At 36.0% G+C, this 18,800-nt stretch overlaps 1 protein-coding gene and 1 long non-coding RNA gene across 2 annotated transcripts in view; both read left to right on the plus strand.

Moving 5' to 3' along the window:
• LOC128234618 (zinc transporter 9-like) overlaps positions 1 to 18,800 on the plus strand; it is a 308,991-nt gene that overhangs the window by 180,060 nt on the left and 110,131 nt on the right. The gene's annotated exons all lie outside the window — the stretch shown is intronic.
• On the plus strand, positions 8,642 to 17,509 carry LOC128234624 (uncharacterized). The gene is made up of 4 exons (XR_008260981.1): positions 8,642 to 8,692; positions 9,675 to 9,753; positions 15,554 to 15,588; positions 16,020 to 17,509. It is a non-coding gene; the product is annotated as an uncharacterized LOC128234624 (long non-coding RNA).

The raw sequence follows: 18,800 nt of genomic DNA on the forward strand, positions 1-18,800 counted from the left end.
ACTGCTGTTGTATTGTCAGACTGAATTTCTATATGCGTATTTTGTATATCATAATACAATGCTTGTAATGCATAAAATATTGCCAACAATTCCAAGTAATTTATCGATTTGTTATGCTTTTCTTCAGATGCCCATCTACCATTTGTATGCTTTTCACTTGATAAATCAATACCTCCATAACCCGGAAACGATGCATCGGTTCTACAAATCACATGTACGGGCATGGGTCTTATCAATTTCCCATGTTTGGTTTCTACATTATTGAGCCACCACTTTAGTTCCAAGATACTAAAATCCGACAACTGAACCTTTTTATCAAAATCCATTGATCCTTCTAACCCTTTAATCTTGTTTCATTCAAGATCTCTAAAGTGTAATTTTGCCTCAAACACAGCATAAAAGGCATTGACTATTAGACCAATAAAAGAGGCCAAATATAGAATGACAACAACCCCTTCTGATAATAATATTTTGGCCTTTAACAAAATCTTTTGAATCTTTCGTTCAGTCAAATACACTTTAAATTCTACTGAATCCAGGATAAAACCAAAAAAGAGGATTTGTTGGCATGGTTTCAGAACAGACTTTTCTTTATTTAACACAAACCCCAAGGATTCTAACGTGTCTGTCATAATTTCTGTATTTCTAGAGCAGATTAACTTATCTTGGTTCATATTTAACGAATCATCTCTGTAATAGGAACATCGGACACTCTGTTTCCTGAACCAGGCATAAATAGGCTTCAAAATCTTAGTGAACAGGAATGGGGCAATAGCCAAACCAAACGGTAAACAAATAAACTTGTATAATTGACCATTCCAAGAAAATTTCAGATACTTAGTGGAATCATCATGAATAGGCACTGAAAAATAGGCTTCTGAAAGATCCATTTTAGTGAAAAAATCATTTCTTTGCACTAAATCCAAAACAACATTAAATGTCTCCTGTTTGAAATGATTATAACAAACAAATTTGTTAAGAAATCTAAGATTAATGACAGGTCTAAATTTGTTGTTTGGTTTTGGAACAATGAATAGAGTTGATATAAACTCTTCTGATTCATGAACAGTTTCAACAATTGCACCTTTCTCAATTTACCTCATCATTAACAATTTCCCATTTTTCCCCATCAAAAGGTATCTCATTTGGGACTTTTCCTTGATATGGTTGTTTGACAAAATCAATTTTATATCCCGAAACAGCATTAATAATCCAAGGATTATTAGTGTAATTTTTCCATTGATCAACATACAATTTTAGTTTACCTACCGAACTCTCTATTGATTGTTTGGGGCTGTGACCGTAGAATGCGGCCTAGACCTCGAACTTCTCCAAGAGCCAGCGCCTCTTGGCCTGTACTGCTCATATGGCTGGTACCTTGGCTGATAATAACTTCCATAACCACCACACCTTTGCTGGAATCTGCCACGACCACGAGCAAAGGTACCACGCTGTGGGTATGAATCCTTCCCAATGGAAGACAAAGTTTCACAACTTTTTATCTCTTTATCAATATGGTCACCAAACAATTTCTTCGTAACTTCTGTTGACAGATTACATAGACCAGCATATTTTTTCTTCAAGGCAGGCCTAATCATGTACTTCCTTCTCATAGAGAGATTGTATTGTGTCTGGCCAAGTATAGTCAAAGTGTCTGACAAAACACCCTTAGCCTCAGTGCCTAAACTCTGATCCTTTAAAAGGTTTACCAATTTCAAAACTGATCCAATGCCAGCAGCCACCAAATTTTGAATATCCACCATCAACTTATCATTTAGATGTCCCCCTTTATTCATAATCTTCCAGATTTCCTGATTAACTGTAGGTGGCGTTGCTAAATCACAGTTGGATGGAACTTTGTATTTAGTCACCACACCATCCATTTCACATTGCTTGGTACTAGCAACATTCACAAGTTTAGCTAATGGTTCACTTACTGGCTCGCCCATCTCTGGGGCTTTTAGCTTTGGCATTGTCCACCCAAATTCCGAGGAAACTTGGTTATTGTTACTGTCTGTATCAAACATACTCGTAAAATCAGGAGGAGGCAACACATTTTCTTCAGCTAGTTCAGTATCTGAAATGTCATTAGCATCAATCTGAAATTGCATCCTGGGATAATCTTGTGGGGAAAATTGTTCAAAATCATTAAATGATGAACTGTCTATCCCTAACAAACCCCGAAGGGAATCAATATTTTTGGGAGTAAGTTTCGAAATATCAATTCCATTATTGTCCGAAGACTTCTTTGGTTTTTTATTCAACGGTTTCTTAGTCTTACTTGTTTTAACCAAAGTCTTTGACTTTATTGGAACAACAACAGATTTAACAACTTTTTTCGGCTGTTGTCATTATTTCAGAACCATCCGAAGAATGGTTCTGGTTATCTTCCACAGAAGAAAACCCACTGAAGACTTATCAGTATGGTCCGAAGACATACTTACGCTGTCCTCCAACTCTAGCACGTCCATGACACTTCTTTCTTCTATGCGACCGGTCTGGTCCACGCCAAAATAAAAAGTGACACGGCATGGTCTTGTCTTCCGGTTGTGGATATGCGCATGCGCAGTGATAAGGCGGGTTATTTAAAACGTCTTTTTAAAGAGCGGTCTGGTTGAAACGTACAGAATAATATGCTATGTATACATGTGAAAGCCGAAGGCTTAATGAAAATAATGCATAAGATTGAGGTAAAGGGTAAATGCCGACACTTTTTCTGATTTTGCAGATACATTACCAATTCAAAAAATAAAAATAATACTTACTTCCTTCTGGCATAGGGAACTTGTCTTCCTTCTTATTTGATTTTTGTGATGATTTTTGTGATGAGTTGGGGACTCTTGACCTGTTTTGATTGAGTGACCCACTTCGGCTTTGGGAATTGCAAATGGAAGTCTCCCTGTCAGAAGCCGAGCTGAACAGGGATAATGACCGTGACCTTGCTGATGTCTTGTTTTTAGATTGAGTGTGATATGACCTGGATGGAGATATAGAATGGTCTTTATGGGAGTGTCTGCCAGTAGGTCGTGAACCTGACCGCGAAATGTCTGAAGCTCTACCTAATAAAGACTGGCTAAGTGAGTGTGAAGGTGTCCTGGACTGTGTCTTGTGTTGAGTGTGATATGACCTGGATGGAGATATAGAATGGTCTTTATGGGAGTATCTGCCAGTATGTCTTGAACTTAAGGGCGTAATGACTGACGCTCTACTTGTACCTAATGAAGACTGGCTGTGCGAGTGTGAAAATGTCCTGGACTGTGTTTGGGAAATCGAATGATCTCGTCGTTGTGGTTGATTTTTGGGCCGACTGGGTGATTTTGACCTTGATTTGAAGACTGAAGAAAGTCATAGGAAGATCTTTGTGATGGTGACCTTGACCTTGACTGGTATTAGAATAGTTGGTGTGATTTAGGAGTTTCTTTAGATTGAGAATATGTGCGTTTGGATGTTTTTGAGCGCTTGTCAGATTCATTACCAGTAATTGGTGTACTCGTATATTTCGCCCTTGACCGAGATGGAGAAGTGTAGGATTTGCCTAAAGGTGAGTTAGATTTTGTATGTGACCTACTCTGATACTTTGACTTTAAGCTAGACCTGGATTTGTTTGACTCTTTTGAGGGAGACCGTGACCTGGAGGGAACCGGACTTGGTGATCTGTGTGTGTGTGTGAATGTGGTATTGCTGGTCTTTGTTTGTCAAAATGCTTCACCTTCTTGGATGGAACTGGCAATGTTATGTCGTCGGAACATTGTGGTGGTTTTTCATGCTCCTTTTCCTCAGAAATGACAGTTGTTGATGGATCTGTTGATTCATGCCCTTCAAAAAAACCACCAAACAGAATTTTAACTAATTAAAGGAAACTTTAATAGATTCCATAGTTTGGTGGTATTCATACCATGTTTGTTTGTTTGTGTTGTGTTTTACGTCACTTCGACAGTATTACAGTCATTGCGCGACGTCCAACTAACCTAAAGTGGAGGAAGACCCAAGAAACCCGTCGGAGTTGCACAGATGGACAGCTGGGTAGAACCACTGACCTACCACAAGCCTCACATATAAAGTGTCCACCCCTTGCAATGGCTCAAAAGCATAAGGGACCAAGGGGTTTGAAGTCAGAGACTCTAACCTCTCGGCCACGGCGGACCCTATTCATACCATGTATAAAACAAGACATGTTTTTAACCCTTATCCCATGTTTTTTGCAGCTTATTAACATTAAGGGTATTATGATGAATATATGATTTTCATCAGAGTGGAAAACACCAGTTTTTCAGGGCCTTGAAAGCACTGTGAAAACTTGAGCAGTTGCTCATAAGCAAATGCAACATTTTCCACAAAGTTTTTAAAAGTCTTGTATACATAATCAACGCATATCAATGCGGTAATAAATGGGTTCAGTATGTGTGCCCAAGGCAGATCTGCAATGTCCTTTGGATCCATATAATATGCAGTTGATCTTGCTCATCATGATATAATATGTTCTATATATGCAAACATTGTATACTTAAACAAATTACAAGCCCAAACATTTTATTTATTTCTAAAATCTTGTCAAAAAGGCTGCAAAGAGCATAGACTCTGACAACTAAAACCTTTTTGTTTCATACAATATCATTATCATAGGCTAGCAAGACATTTTGTCGCTAAACTTTTCACTCTTTCTCCATGAATTTGCCTTTGCATGCCCCTATGCAAACAGTGAAGATCCTGTTCAGACATCACCTATAAGTGATATTTGTTAAGGGTCTATTATGTTGAAAAATACATATATTTTCATTATGACTAGTCAGTGAGAAAAGGTTAAATAAGTGCTCAATTTAAATTAGCATGAATACTGAATCATCTTCACAGTATTTACCTGTAACATAGTCTGGGTAACGTGTGCTTTGTGTGCTTTTCCGCTTTCTTTTTGACATATCGTCATCATCATCATCATCATCATCAGAATTTTCCACAGTGGTGGTTTGTTCGTGTGACTCTCATTCCGACCGACTTTCTGATAAAATTAGAAACATTTATTTTTCATAACTATCTGTAGATAAATTGGAGCCTTCTCTGGCTCTAAACCAGCCCTTTTTTACTTTTTTTTTATTTCATGTGGATGGGTTAGGGTCAGAGAAACTTCTATATCAAAATTCCGGGACTTTCCCCTCCCTCACGGGAACTTAAATCAATATATATATGTAAAAACTATTAAATTTACAAGCTATAATAAATATATATAACTAAAATATTTAAATTTTATGCATTAACTTATCTGGACGGGGGAATAGGGGAATGATGTGTACACCTCTAGTGCAATGTGGTAAAAGTAAAAGCAGATAGGTATGGAAAATACTTTAATAAATAAGACGTTTGATTTATATAATTCTCTGAAAATTGACCGTTTCAAGAAAATAATGGTTGACAAAAATAATTGTTTGGTTCATGTAGGTTATTAAGTATATTGATAATATATTTATAACCTTAAAATATTATTCAAATTTATGTTTATATATATATTGATTTAATAAAGTCCTGGTTTTTATGCCCCCGAAGGTGGGCATATTAAAATCGCACCGTCCGTCCGTCCGGCTCTGTAACTTTCCCTTGTATGGACAGATTTTAAAATAACTTGCCACATGTGTTCCACATACCAAGACGACGTGTGGCATGCAAGACTCGTGTCCCTACCTCAAAGGTCAAGGTCACACTTAGTGTTTATTCACAATGGAGTGCTGCATATAAGGACATAGAGTATAGGTTGTCGTGTCTGGGCTGTAACTTTCTATTGTATGGACAGATTTTAAAATAACTTGCCACATGTGTACCACATACCAAGACGACGTGTCGCGTGCAAGACCCGTGTCCCTACCTCAAAGGTCAAGGTCACACTTAGTGTTTATTCACAATGGAGTGCTGCATATAAGGACATAGAGTATAGGTTGTCGTGTCCGGGCTGTAACTTTCCCTTGTATGGACAGATTTTAAAATAACTTGCCACATGTGTTCCACATACCAAGACGACGTGTCGCGTGCAAGACCCGTGTCCCTGCCTCAAAGGTCAAGGTCACACTCAGTGTTTATTCACAATGGAGTGCTGCATATAAGGACATAGAGTATAGGTTGTCGTGTCCGGGCTGTAACTTTCCCTTGTATGGACAGATTTTAAAATAACTTGCCACATGTGTTCCACATACCAAGACGACGTGTCGCGTGCAAGACCCATGTCCCTACCTCTAAGGTGAAAGTAAGTGTTTATTCACAAGGGAATTCTGAATATAAGGACATAACAGTGTAGGTTGTCAAGTATGGGTGGTATTTTTTTATGTTCAGAGGCAATTTAAAATAACTTGCCATATGTATTTGACACGTAAAGGTAAGATCAACTTTTCATGTGCTGACCTTGTTCGTAGGTCAATGTCACATTCGGGGGCATTCGTCACATACTGTGACAGCTCTTGTTATTGATCTTTTTTAGACATACGTGTTTGATGCTTGATAGGCATACCAATGAGAATAATTTGCCCAAAATTGCAATAGAACAATTTCAGGGGCGTAGCCAGCGTTAAGCACTTACGCACATGCGTAACATCAATTTGAAAAATGAAAAAAATGGCCAAACATGGAATCAACATCGAGGGCTAAGCTATGTTTTGACATCAGAATAAAACCTTAAAGGGAAGATCAGCTATAGAAAGCATTGTTTCTCTGTGCTAGATAGCTAACAGAGCCTTAAAAGTCACTTGGTAACTACAGTCTTCTGCCTCAAACCTATAAATTCCGACAAATACAAATCAATGCTAAACATGTTAGTTCCATGTTCCATTTTTCCGTGGGGAGATGCCCCCCCCCCCCCTTTAACCCCCTACGGTTACAGGGATTCCCCATCCCATAGCCTCTCACAGTTGTGTGTAACATTTAGTACAGCCTGGCTACGCCTTTGAATTTAATTATTTGCCAAAAGATGTCAAAATCCTGTCTACATTCTAGTATTTTGATTATTTTTTTTCATTGAATAAGACCTTTTGGGGCTATTTAAACACTGTTAATATCCTTAAAGCTATATACATGTATACAATATTGATATCCCGAGCATGCACAATTAAGTTATGCATTATCTTTTACCATTGTTAATTTTAACATTCAAGAAAATACTGTAATTTACACTTACCCGAAAAATGTGTAGTCAATGATAGAGAATAATAAGTGGCAGATTTCAAATCTAGGCATTTAAGGCTCACCAGGGGCTTAGCACCGTCCAGATAATACAGCCGGGCTAGCTCCGTGTCCTAATGCCAGGATCATTTATAGTAACTTTATCGTTATGCATTATATTTTTCAATTGTTAATTTTAACATACAAGAAAATACTGTAATTTACACTTACCTGAAAAATGTGTAGTCAATGATAGAGAATAATAAGTGGCAGATTTCAAATCAAGGCATTTAAGGCTCACCAGAGGCTTAGCACCGTCAAGATAATACAGCCGGGCTAGCTCCGTGTCCTAATGCCAGGATCATTTATAGTAACTTTATCTTGTTGAAAAGTTTCATACTTGACTAGTCCAAATAAACAGCAACTTCAGAGTCTTTGACAAGTGTTGTTTTGGCGATTCTTCATGTCCACATCCAACTTTTTCCTCCTAGCCAAGAATGGCATTTCAAGCACTAAGTTTATTTAGTTCAAATAATTGTACATTGAATGATTTTTTACCATTTTTGATATGGCACGTCACGTAGTGAACACGTCTATAATTTTCAACTTGATGTATATTGAGCTTCAAGATGACGCGCATCAGCTAGATAGTTCCAAAATGGCAATGCTATGCTATGACAGAAGCTGATCGGAATATTAGTGTTCAATGAAACACTTGTGTAATTATACACATTTGTGTGATTAAACAATGATATTGGCTCAAGATAAATTATGTGAAACTTTTGTGTTTCTATTTTGCAATGCAGTGTTTAATATTGAAGTGTTACAGTTGAAGAAAATATTTTACTATGGTAGCAATAACAACGTGACGTCGTATTTTACATTTCCCTATTCTGCACAATGCTAACACCACTCCTCACTCCAATGGATATTACTCCTGCAAACATTTATACTTACTGCCGAAAATGGTACCAAAATAATCATGAATAAATTATCTATCAACTGTAGTACGGGTTTTATCTAATTATGTAAAACAAAATAAAACAAGCAAAAAGTTTCACAAGCATTTTTTGTTATATGTTGTTTTTCTTCCGGGATTGGGACGTTTTGACTGACATTTTATACTTCCGATTTCGGATATTTGAAGAATTGTTTTCATTGTCAATGAGTTTACAAGTCTCCTGCATCGGTGAGTATAACTTTTATGAATTATTATGTAGTTTTTCTGCTTTTATTTTGACAAAAAACAAAACAAGGGATAAAACATGCTGAATTACAGGTCCAAATCGAAAAGAAAAAACAATGCATCATCGATTTTCTGAAAATTAATTCATTTATCTACACAGTGATACTATGCATTTCATTCAGTAATCTGTTGCATTTTTCCGCAGGAGCTATTTATAAACACATCGTTTCTGAGAGTGGCCAAAAACAAGAACAATTTGATGACTCATAAGGCATGCAACCTTAAAAGCCGAATTATCCAGGAAGTAATTTGTGTTTACTTTAAATGCCAACCTCTGTAAATAGTAATTTATTTTGAGTAAACATTGAGGTAGGTTTATGCATATATCATTGTTTTTTTATATTTAGAACGCTATTTATTAGGGGTTGCCAATTCTTTTGCATGACAATTGGTCAATTGTTTTATAATTTAAATAAATAAGACTTTTGCAATTGTTTTTATTTGGGATAGTGTGATCGGTTTTAATGAAATCAACAGACCGGGTTCTTAGGGATCTGGTCACAAGTTTCGGTTTTAAAACAAGAAAATAAACTAATGGAGAATTGGCGGTTATTTTTTATTAAAGCCATTCTAAATTATTAATTAAAAATCTGTCAAGCTAAAGTTTGTTATTGTTTATGCACATGTTTCTGCCAATGGCATTGCCCGACAAATTCATATTTAATAACTTAAAGGAGCTCGACAACCAAAAATCAATTAATCAAATTACAACGCCATGTTTCCATTAAGTGTTATATTGGTTAATAAGAAAAAAGCAGACTGGCTTATATACAGTATCTATATATAGGCATTCACAATTGAAACTAGGAAAGTAAGCATTTTTTAATATTCTAAACAGTGAATTGGATGCCTACCAATTTTAATTGTTTATAGATCATACATACTCACTAAGTAACTTATACTTAAATAATGATGGGAAAGTTTCAAATTTCAACATATCAATGTTTTAAGGTGAACATTTCAGGATTTTTTTTATGTTCTGTATAGTTACTTGGATTGTAAAATCACTCTCTGTAAAAATTATCAACTTTTCAAACATTATTAGTCTTCAAATTTATTGGAATACCTGTTATGACAGGATTTCAATTGCTGTCATTATTTTTAACTCAATGTTGAGATTATTCATTTAAAATGATTTTAAACATCACATTCCATAAATGGCTGTTCTTACTTTTTGACTAAATATTGTTAGTATTTTTACACATTAGTAAGTCTGCCAATTCCTGGATGGTCAGTTTTGTCATTTATTGGTCTTTTTTCCCTTTTGTATTTAATCTTTTCTTCCTTTCAGTGAGATATAAAGCCATAGAATACATTCATGCCACTCAAATTCAGCCACTCAGAATGATGGAAAGGATTGCAAAACTGAGGTAACTAGAACTATGATGCATATTTACCAGAGAATTGTTGAATTAAACGATACTTACCGATGTAAGAGGGAAGTTGTAGTTTGATTCTGATTTTGTCGACCATAAACTTCTGGAGGGCTCACACAGAGATGACGTAGCTCATTAATTATGTGTATTCAGTCTTTAGAGATGAGAAACACAACTAATGCTGCAGACAGGATTAGTTGTGTGAACAATTGCAAGAATGTCCAAAGTAGAATGGGTTAAGGGAGGGTGGGTGTGTTACATCGGTAAGTATCGTTTAATTCAACAATTTTGTCTCCCATATAACTTCTGGAAGGGCCTCACACAGAGATTTGAGAGTTGGTCATTCTTGCAAAATAATGTAGCCAAATATGACAAATAGGTACTATATTCAACTTTAATGTACATGTAAGTATATAACAAAATACTAGTATGTGGTTTTCACAAAAGCTAGGTTACATAAACAGAAACAAAGTGCTATGTACAAGCATACATGTTATGTCATGATATCAAACAACATTTAACAATTGTTTAAAATTGCATTCTCAAAGGAATGGTCATCTGCAATAGGCTTATTGTAGAAACGAGCAAATGTCCGTGCATTGGACCAACCAGCTGATTTCAGGATTGTTTCTAGTTTAACACCTTTCTCTTTAGCCTTTGATACAGAGGCAGAGCGTACACTGTGGGGCTTAAAACACTTGTCAACCCCTGCTGATGTGAGCAGACTCTTCACCCAGCGTGAAACTGTGTCTCTTGACGCTGCGGGATGTGGTTTTTGGGTGGTTACTAACAATTTTGTTACTTTTCCGCGGAGAGCAGCGGTTCTGTCCAGGTATTCTCGAAATGTGCGGACTATGCATAATTTTGGATCCTTATCATATTGCTTGAAAGTTATTGGAGCTAAATGATATCCAGGACGCGATTGTTTTATTAAGTGATTTGTTGCAATTTGAATATCATTTGAACCGAAAGAAATGTCCTGTATCTCCACTAAATGGATGGTTTGACCTCTCTGTGCTGACAGTAGCAGAAACAGTACGCACAACTTTCCTGACAGAATCGAGAGTGGAAGATGGTCTGTAAGGCGTGATATGTAGGTCAATACTGTGTTAACATCCCATATTTTCGAATATTTTGGCAATGAGGGCCTTAGTTCAAAGATACCTTTCATGAATTTGCTAACCACTACTGATTCACTGAAATCTATTCCCGTACATATTTTAAGTAAGTGATTCACAGCCAATCTTGCAGTACCAATAGTGCTGTACTGTAGTTTTGAATTATACAAGCTGGTTAAGAAAGATATAAAATTTGAAAGAGATGGCTTCATCGGATCAACATGAATCATTTGTGTGAATAAAAACCACTTCTTAATGTAAGTAGCATAGGTTTTAGAGTTGAAATTCTCCAAGATGATAGAATTACTTCAGTCGAATCATCTGAAAAACCCTGTTCCCGCAAACCGATCTGGAGACGTGAAAAGCACCAAGTCTCAATTTCAGTAAGGGGTGACTTTTTTCCGGCTGGTGTGGAAGGTATAAAATCCTCTGTGGCCGTGGTAGCTCGATCCAATCCTCGATCAACATTGACATTAGTTTGGGCCAAAAGCTTTGGGTTGCTGTGCCTTGATCGCTCATGAGCTTTTGAAGAATCCGAGGAAGAAGGCTAAAAGGAGGAAATATATACAAATGTTTGCTGGTACAGTCCAACGTAAAAGCATCAATTGCATATGCTTCTGGTTCAGGGTAGCGTGACACATATAAATCTGCCTTTGCATTTAGTCTAGACGCGAACAGATCTATGTCAATTTCCCCAAATACATTCTCAATCTGGCAAAGAATCCCAACATCAAGCGCCCACTCCAAATCATCATTGAATTTCCTCGACAATTTGTCAGCTGTAATATTGCTTTTGCCAGGGATATGAGCCACAGACAAGAAAACGTTCCTTTCAATACACCAGTTCCATATTTCCTGTGCGATAGCATCCAGATCTGTTTTACGCCCCCCATACTTGTGTATGTATGAACAGGATGTTGTATTGTCGGTGAAAATACGGATATGTACATTCCGTTCATGTTTGCACAGACTTTGTAAACCTAACTTGCATGCCGTTGACTCAAGAACATTGATATGCAAATTTTGTTCTTGGTGTGACCAACGACCTTGAGCAACAGCGGATGTTCCAGGAATTGTTGCGCCCCATCCTGTACCCGAACTATCAGTTTCAATAATGATATGAGGATTACCGATTTGTACAGGTTTGAAGCTTGTTTCAATGTTTCCAATCCACCAATCAAGTTATTCTTTAATGATGGGTGACACTTTCATAAATGCATCGTAATTTCCTTTCTTAAAATTCAAGTTTTTCATTTTAATCTTTTCCAAAGGTTTATAGTAAAGCATTGCATGTTGGATGCCTGGTTCACTTGCCACCATCATACCAATGAGTTTTGCAAACTTACGGATAGTGATAAATTTTGAATTGACCATTTGTATGCAAAGAGTTTTTATCTCGATCATCTTGTCTGTTGTCAAGCGCACAGTCATTGTTTCAGAACACAAAATGAAACCTACAAAGGTGATTTGTCTGCTTGGTATGAGCGATGATTTGGAAGGATTAATTAACAGTTAAGCTTAGTGAGTCCGTAAGTTCAATGGTATCGAAAATGTTACTTTCACATTTGACGTAAGTGTCCCCTTGTAAGCAAGAGTCATCGATATAAGCAGTACTAATGTGTCCTTGTTTCCGAAGTGTCCCAAACACTGGTTTCATAATTTTGGTGAACACCCTAGGAGCACTTGTAAGACCCATAACTAGAGCCTGGAATTGATATTTCTTGCCATTGAACCAAAATCTAAAAAACTTTCGATCTTCAGATCGGACAGCTATGGAGAAAAAAGCCTCAGACAAGTCAACTGAACCAAAATAACAATTTTTTGTCATAGCATTTACTGCATTGCGAAGTGTTTCCATTTTGAAATGTGTGTGTTCCATAAAATCAACATTGAAATGTTTTAAATTCAGTATCACTCTGATCTTGCCATCTTTCTTTGGTCGATAAAATATGTTACTCACATATTCATCAGGTTCGGAATGAAATGGAACCCTTTCAATAATGTCGCAATCTAATAAGCGGTAAATTTCTGTTTGCAATTGATTGTTTTCAATGTCCGAGAATTTGATGGGTTTTGGAGTGGATGTTTGATATGGATTTGATGCCAGTTCAATTCTATAGCCACATATTGTATGTAATATCCATCTGTCATTTGTGACCCGTTTCCACTTATGTAGATACTTTTGTGTTTTGCCACCTTTAAAATTTCCTGGATGATTAGTTAAACTGTAGTTGCGAAGGCCAGTACTTACGGTTACTTCTTCTGTTGTTTGGGATGGATGTAGTTCTTCCCGTAACGCCCTAATGGATTTTTGTAACTCGGATAAGGCTTGTGCGGGTTGGTTGATTTTGGCTGGGGTTGATGGCTTTGTTGTGGGAAGTTCCTGTAGGCTTGTTGGTAGTTTGCTGGTTTTGGGTTTTGGGACTTGTGGTAAGTACTTGTTGTCATAGGTGTTTTGTCGCCCCCCCGCTTCCCTAAAAAAGATAGCGGTTTATGTGGATTTTTGTTGGTCATCTTAATGTCCTTGTTGGCATCAAGCACTTTGATTTTTTCGCCAAAGTCATCCCCCAGAAGATTCGTGGCACTGGTAGTTGCTACCTGGCATAATGGCTTAAACTTGGAAGTCAGTTCCCTTTTAACGGACTCCCGTCTCTCATTGTTGATGGCACAAATTTGCCCTGCAGCTATGCGGAATGCATCTCCAACATATTTCGCCAATTTGTCCCCACTGTTGGTTTTGTTGAGGTGCAGCTCTTCCAACGCCTTCACGATGGGTAGAAGTGTTAAATTAAGTGCAGCAATCAGTTTTTGACGGTTCGCATCAATGCTCTTTGTCCCGTTCTTAAGTTGGTCCCACAGGACAGGTTCCAGTCTTGGCGTTTGTAGGTTATTTATGTTTGATGGCATTTTGTATTTTTCGCCAAGTTTTTCATCTTTTCATTGTCCGTCTTTCCCCGAAGGGCCTTGTTGATAGTGTTGGCTACCTTTTCGGTCATTGCTTCACCAAGTGTTCGAAAAACTGCTCTATACTATCAAAGAAACTGTCCCCTGTAGTATAATTAGCAGTATTGTCGACTTCCTGTCTGACAAGCATTGAGATGTCATCATCTGAGTCAGATACAATTTCTTCTGGCGTAGCACTGCAGGACTGTTGTGCTTCTGCAGTGCCTGGTTGTTTGCTGAGTTTCGCCCTCTTTGGAGGAACCTCCACATCAGTGCTGTCAGATTTGCGTTTCAGATCGTGGACAGCTTTCTGCAGTTCTCTGAACTGTAACGATTGTGACTCAAATGCCCTGACTGACATTTTAAAAGTGTCAAGAACTTCTTCCCCCTTCTTGAGAAACCGACAAATTTTCTGTTCTGAATCATCTTTCCTTTTGTCTGGCGAAGGCATTGACATTTCGCCTTCTTCTTCCATAATGTGTGATCTGAAATATAATTTGTTAAACTGTGTTTTCCGTCCTTAAAGAACGAACACAATTTGTTGACATTGTCCCTTTTACGGCAAAGACTTTAGTCTATACATTTTACGAATTTCGTAAAAAATAAGCTCCTTTACGGTAAAGTCTATAATCTATACATTTACGAATGTCGTAAAATAAACTCCTTTACGGTAAAATCTATAATCTATACGGCACAGGCAATGTCGTAAACAAAGCCGTTTTCCGGTAATCTAAATATAGACCCGTAAACCACAAAAGTAGGTCATTGCCTCATAGGAGTTAGTTTGGATGCTACATTTGAACCAAATAGGCAGTTTCAGCCAGTTATAATAATGTAGTAACTATACCAAACAGATTCACTGCTAGTAATGAGTGGACTATGCCAATATATTCGTGCTTCGAAACGAATAACTCAAACTTGTGAAGTACCGGCCGGACCTCATTCCCTTTGTGCCTATGGCAGACATTTCTGGAACAAAAGTCTTGGGAATGATTATGGCCTAAGCCGAATATCCTCATTGTTTCAATATCTGTATGCCCTTCAGACAACAGCAAACCATTCAGGCTGGAAATATACATGTGTCATTCAAACTACATGAGTATCGAAATCTTTGAAATTTGCCATCGGCATCGTAAACAAAATGGCGATTCCTGGAAGTCTGCCGAAGAGTCAAATAAAAAATCTTGTAAACCGATGTAAACTTACCAGTAACAACCTGTTAATGATGTCTTAGGGTCTTTTTAGTCGTCTTGTTGATGAAGACAATAAATATTCTTGTAATTTATGTAAATTTATGATGATAAATGATAATTTCTCAGAGTGCTAAATACGACTGTTCTTAGCATAAATAATTCGCCTCGTTCTGAATACACATAATTAATGAGCTACGTCATCTCTGTGTGAGGCCCTTCCAGAAGTTATATGGGAGACAAAATATCTCATGAACATGCCATTTGCTTAATTTTCTTTGGCATTATACCTTATTTCAAGTTATTGAGAACTCTTTATAAACTGTGTCATTTTGTATGATGACACATTTTATTATTTGTAAAATAAATGCTTTTCACATTTTTTCTAAGCTGTGAAGTTGAATTGATTCTTAAATTTATTCTGATAAATACCAAACTGTGTATAGACATCAAACCTCATTACATATAATTTTTATATAGTGCATAGTTGTCCCTCTCTGAATAATACATAATTATCTTTGATATGTTTCTTTTTACTTTCAGTTTCACCTGACTGATGCAGATTCAGTAACCTAATTGTATGTACTTTTTTGTCAAATTGTATTTTTTTGCTCTATTAAAAATATAATGTTGACCTTTTTGAGGAATAATTTGGAAAGGAAAAATAAATTATTATAAAGAAAAAGTAATTTGCTATGTACAAAAAGTGGACAAAAATGTTGAACAGTATGAAGTTTTAAATTAGAAAATCCTTACTTCTCTCTGTATGTATGTCAACTTAATTAAGATAATATCTGGTAATATAATGTATTCCCTTAATTAATTGTGATAAAACCTTTTTAAACTGTATGTATACATCTGTATATGTATGTTGCCAAATAAACTGAATGCATGTAGTTTCTTTTGTGTACATGTGTTTTGAAATCAACACATTCCTTTGTTATATTTTGAGGCTCATGATGGTTTCTGAGAAAAAATAAGCTTGGTGTAATTTGACTGTATTTTTCAGTATTTGACAGTGATTCTATCATGCAACAGTCATGAAGTACCATGAAGTGTCTCACAGATTCTCTCATAATTCCTACAATATCCAAGATTACAGTGTAGTGCAAAGAGGATTAATTTTCTTGCAATAAGAAGTATCTGCACTTCCAAATACCCCGGTACAGCATGAACAGTTCCTTCATTGTTTGAGTGATTATAGAGTGAAAATGTTTCCATATAAAATGTTGTCTTTTTATGTGTAAAACTTCACATGTTATGAATGGTTACAAATACATGCATGGACATTTTGATTCCAAATCTATGCACATTTTGATTCCAATAATTAACCACAAAAGAATTTTAAATTTGGTTTGAAACCGAAATATTGTCCTTTTGTTTGTTTCTATGTTTCTAAACAGTAAGTGGTATTATTCGTGTTTATAGTTTCCATGTCAATTTAAAAAGTCAGTTCTTTAAAGATGCTCTCTTACTTAAGATTTACCACAATTAATACTATTGTTTAATTATTCCAAAAAGGATGAATAGATATCGAAAACAATGGTTCTAATGAAGGATACATATTTTAACTTGAAGGAAATGTGCATAAAACACAGTATTTCTACCATTTGAGATCATAGTAGATCACAGTAAATCTTTAAGCATTCACCAATCATTTAATAATTTTGCGTTTTCAGCTATTAAATACACGGTTACAATCTTGTTATCGGTACTAAATATTTTCCATAAATGAATTATTAAGTAAGTAGTTAAAGGTTTAACAGTCAAAGTATAGGTTTGTTATACATGTGTATGCATTGATATTGAATATTAGTGTGTCACTTTAAACAGTTGCCATGGTAACTAGAGTTCTTAGGAAACTGTACCGGTTGTCTAAAAACCTGCCTAAATGTCCGCTTCAGTCAATGAAATATTTCTGTTATTTTGTATTCATTTGGTCATACTTTGTATACAATTACATTTATAATTTAACCTTGAAAATTGCTGACAATCTCATACTTATATTAAAATATTTAGAATTGCTAGATTGGTTGAAGTTCGCCTTTTTTATAATTGTCAGGCAAATCAATGCAAGATATACATAATTCTCCTTTTTAACAAAAAGCAATGTTTCTTAGCATTTTTTGTATTTTTATTGAATGGTTACCATGGCAACTAATTTTTTGTTTGCCTTTCATCTTCATATTTATAATACTATTAACTGTAAAATGCAACAGTCAAGCAGTGAATGGAAGAATGTAAATATTCTTTGACTTTTACCTTATTGCTAGCTCATTCTTCAAAATATACAGAATTTTTAAAATTTCTTAAAAATAGACATTTTTTCATCAATTTTTTTATCGTGAAATAATTTGCTTAAAACATGTTTAAGCTCTGATATTTAGGAATGTGTATTAAATTTATAGAAAATAAACACAATGTGTTGTTATACATTATTTATTCCATTTAAATTCCGAAGTTTTGAATTTGACCTATTCTGGCAGAAAAATTGATAAAAATGTAAAATGAAAAGGGCCATAATTCTGTCAAAAATTGATGGATTTTAAAAAAATGTGCACATTTGAGTTTGTGATGACGTAACCTTTAAAATGATATATCACTTAACTATACCGCATGAAATTAATTTTTTTACGTTGTTATTGCTAACTATGGTATGAATCAGATCAACATGGCATAAAGGGAACCAAATTATGCACTGGTCAGTCTATTGTAACCACGCCCCCCCCCCCCTCCCTCCCCCGGATGTGGGGAATAGCGGAGACTTTGACTTTCAGTACAGCCAACACCGGCTAAATTCCATGCCATGCGGGGACGAACAGTTGGTAAAATCCCCGCCAAGGTCCTTGCACCCCGAGGACCCTAGGTAAGGCCAATTACCCGCTATATTTAAAGCAGACAAAACCACCGCATTCACCCGGCAATGTGGGGCCACCTGAAAAGCAAAAACACGACCCATTTCATCGGCTATTCCGGTATATCCCCGGACCTGGGGTGGCCGTGGTTACAATTGACTGGTGCATTAATATCACAATTTTAAAGAAATACCCTACTGTACTGTAATATATGTTTTATGCAGAAAGATGACAACTGTGACGCAGAATGCAAGTTGTTTCGAGTTATTATCATTATTTGCAACAATTATTAACATCTACTTATGGCATGAAGCAAAACGATGTTATTGTTTTTTGGATTTTCACTATGTTCGTATTTCTGTGTTTTACTGCAACTTACTTTTTATTTAGTAGTGGGTGACCTTTCACCAGTCATTAATTGTATTGCATTAAATTCAGCCAATATGACCATAAGGTGATGATGTTATTCAATTAATTATTAACATGTGTTGATTCATCCGCCATCTTGGATAAACCGGGTCATTTTGTGTCATGTCATTAACACATCATATTTAATGATTTGACTTGAAGAGTCTACAGTACGATGAATATTTTAAAATATTTTGATAGTTCAAAGTATTGAATTAATTCTGTTTAGCAACAATGTACTTCAGTATTCAGTTCGAAACATTTACGGATTTATTTTTCATGTCAGCGGAGCTTTTCGGCCATTTTTTTCGATAAAATCGCCGAGGAGTTCCAAATGCAGTTTGGTATTAAGGCAGTGGAACTATTTCCATGTAGAGGTTGATATTGGCGAAATGAATTGTCAATATAAATATTTGATTTGAGTACCAATTGTCAATAAATTATACATGACCTACTTTTCTCACTATTGGCCCAGATATTTTAGAAAAAACTATGTAACAGCCAATTAAAATCAGCTGTGTATTCAA

Source organism: Mya arenaria, chromosome 5, assembly GCF_026914265.1.
Source record: "Mya arenaria isolate MELC-2E11 chromosome 5, ASM2691426v1".
In the NCBI taxonomy this organism is placed as follows: domain Eukaryota; kingdom Metazoa; phylum Mollusca; class Bivalvia; order Myida; family Myidae; genus Mya; species Mya arenaria.